The sequence below is a fragment of the Blastomyces dermatitidis genome, assembly GCF_000003525.1.
Source record: "Blastomyces dermatitidis ER-3 genomic scaffold supercont1.8, whole genome shotgun sequence".
Taxonomy (NCBI): domain Eukaryota; kingdom Fungi; phylum Ascomycota; class Eurotiomycetes; order Onygenales; family Ajellomycetaceae; genus Blastomyces; species Blastomyces dermatitidis.
In genome coordinates, this window is record NW_025544781.1 from 1,034,352 (window position 1) to 1,037,628 (window position 3,277).

The window sequence follows — 3,277 nt, forward strand, 5'->3', positions numbered from 1 at the left end:
TCTCTTTTCATATCTTAATTATTTTCAGACTGAATACTTCAGCATAACTGAGAGAGTGAATACAGCTTTATAAGAAATATCTGATCACATGTGTAGATGATCAGCTCTCAAGACTCTGCTTCAACTGTGTATACTCTGATATTCAGCTTCTCTGAAGTCTGTGCATTTCTGACAGTCTTCACATCAAATGTAACAATTATCTGTATCACAGATATAATACTCTCTACTTCTTTAAAGAGAAAAATTGATAGTTATAAGAGAATTGAGTGTTGTGAGTATTAAGAATGTAAGTGTGAATTTTCTTTATTTTTTCTTTATTAATCTCTAAATTATGTTCATAGCCCTGTTTATTTTCTTATTTTTTAGCTTTAATAAGAATATGATTTCTTCTTTTCTTATGTATGCTGCAGACTGTTCATCTCAGTAGAAACTTATCATCTTATAAACTAGAATTTATAAATAACAGTGTTAATATCTTTGTTACAATCAGATTCTTAGCAAAGATTATATTATTCTGACTTATCAGAATTCACAGTATGAAAGTCATGTCTCAGCTTCTACAGATGTCTTATCTGTCTGAATAATTCTTAAGTGAACTTATTTATCTTATCAGAGTACTCTTATCACTGAACCTTGAATCAGAGCTTGTAATCTTGCTTCTCTGAGTTAATAATCTCTTTAATCTGATATTCTCTTTCACTCTCTAGTACTTTATAAACAGAGTGATGAGTCACAGAGTTCTCTTCTAAGAATTTCTTGTATTCATGAAGTAAAGAGACATGAAAAACATTGTACATCTGCAACTTAGATAATAGTTTCAATCTATAGAACTGTAAGCTAACTTTCTTCATAATCTTACTGTGATTCAAAGATTGCTTAAGCTAGCGTACGATTACAGATGTACGCCGGCTTCTTATATATTGAATCTCGTACGCTAAATTAATTAGTGGCCGCTATGGCCCTCTTTACATTTGTATGCTAGTAGTTTGGAAGTGGCCGCGTTATTATTCAACAGTTGTATATTCTTTCAAATCACATCCTCTCTCATCAGATTCAGTCACACTCACATGATCATGTCATACACTCTAGCTTCATGCAGATTAGCTCATCACTAGTGTTTTGTAATTGTGTGACTTATTTCTGATTCAGCTAGTGTTCTGTGTACACTCTCACAAAGAAACTTTCACTATATTACATCACTTATTCACTAACTTTTCTCATTCTTCAATCATCATCTTTATCATCATTATTATTGAATACTATTATCATTCAAGATTTTTACTTCTTCTTCTGTTCAACTCTTTTCATCTGTTTATCTATTACATTGTATGCATTTCTGACAATGACTCTTCATTCTCATAATAAGCATCATCATAGTGTTCATACCAGGCAGTTCATTAGCAGTAAGTGTAACATGTTATGAAATGTACATAGTCAGAACTTGTTTATCTTCTAACAATTGTCAGAATATACTATTATAAATGACATATCTTCTTTATCTTCTCATACACTCTCTTCATCTTCTTGTACATTCTTGACTGTTTCTCTTCTCAGCGGGTTTCTGATCATGTTTTCTAGCATAATTTTACAGAGATGCAGATGCTGATATATTGTTTTTATTCACATAGAATTCTCACATGTTAACAGGTCTGTGTCTGCTGATGATAGTGAACTCAATATTGAATCATTGATTGAGAACTTGAAGAATGCAATAATGAAGAAATTATCTGTGTCATATGTGATCAGATCTCTTATGTTTCTTTCTACTCTCTCTGTTTCTTTCTCTGCTGCTCTCTCTCAATCTTCTACACCTGTCTCTGTGTCTGATTCTCTCACTCCCGCTACCTCTGTTCCCGCGACTCTCATTTCTGTCACTTCTGGTTTTATTATCTCTGCTTTTGTTACCAGCTCTCCTCATTTCAAGAAGATATTGCATAGGCTTAATAAATCACATCTCTCAGTGTGTACACTCTCATTCTTCTTACTGACTCTCAGAATAATTTATTGTATGAAGACTGTATATAACACAACTATCTGAAGCTCAGTTACAGACATTAATTATTATATTCATTTTAAATATTCATGATAAGACAATTATTCATTTATATCAGAGAATTATCTTCTCTCTTAATAGTATCAAGATTATAAGTCTTTTTCTTTTTCATCTTTTCTTTCTAACACTGATTTTTCTGTTCTTAAGAGAAATTATTATAGGTTTTGCTGTACACAAAGTCATGATATTCACAGATATTAAGAAGCTTTTCACAACTGTAAAGTTTAATATTATAAGAATATCTGCTCTGATGAATTTCTTCAGAATGATAGATTTATATCAGTCTATTCTCTAATATCTGTCATTCAACTTCATAGTGCAGGTGAAAGATATTCATATTTTCAGAAACAGAAACATGAATGTTATACTCTTTTACACTCACAGATATAAGACTTATACATCTTGTCTGAGATGTCATTATGAAAATGAGCTGTTCATATACTATATTTTACTTTCTGCATTCTCTTATATTCTTCTCTCTCTTTCTGAGAAGCCTTGTGCATGTTGTAATTATATATACAATTCTAAGATCAGTGAGTGTTTATTTGATAATTATTATCTCTGTTTTTATAGTTTCATATACTAATAATGATTCTTAGTTGCTTCAGCATCAGAGACTATTCTCATCAAAGATAATAATATCACTGAGACTACTCTCTCTCATCTTTAAGCTTCTTCTATCACTTTCTTCTTCTTCTCTGTGAGAAAGATTGTGTGCATATCAGATTATAAGCATTCAGTCTTAAGTGACTTCTGCTGTTATTTATTCAGTTCTGCATCTTCTTCTTCTTCTATTTCTTCTGTCTCTGCTCTTTCTGCCCTAGCTTCTGATTCTGCAGATCTCACACTCTTCTTCAATTTCTCTATGCATACACATATGCATTTCTATATTAGCATTTCAGTCAATATTGTAATAAATGACATTAATATTATATACAGAGCAGTAGAGGAATCAGAGATATATACAGTATTATTGTAAGAGTAACTTACAGCTCTCAAATCTCTTACAGATCTCAAGTTTTGAGATTTTCTTTGTTTTTGATGTTTTTCAGATGATGTGATGTTAGAAATAGATTAAACATGTGATGTATGAAAATAAATGAGATGTATATAATAACATTTATCTTTTACAGCTGACTCTTACAGTTGATAATTAATTCATTATCTCTTTTCTTTTCTTACACTTTTCTTTGTCTACTAGTTACTACTCTTACATAATCTCTA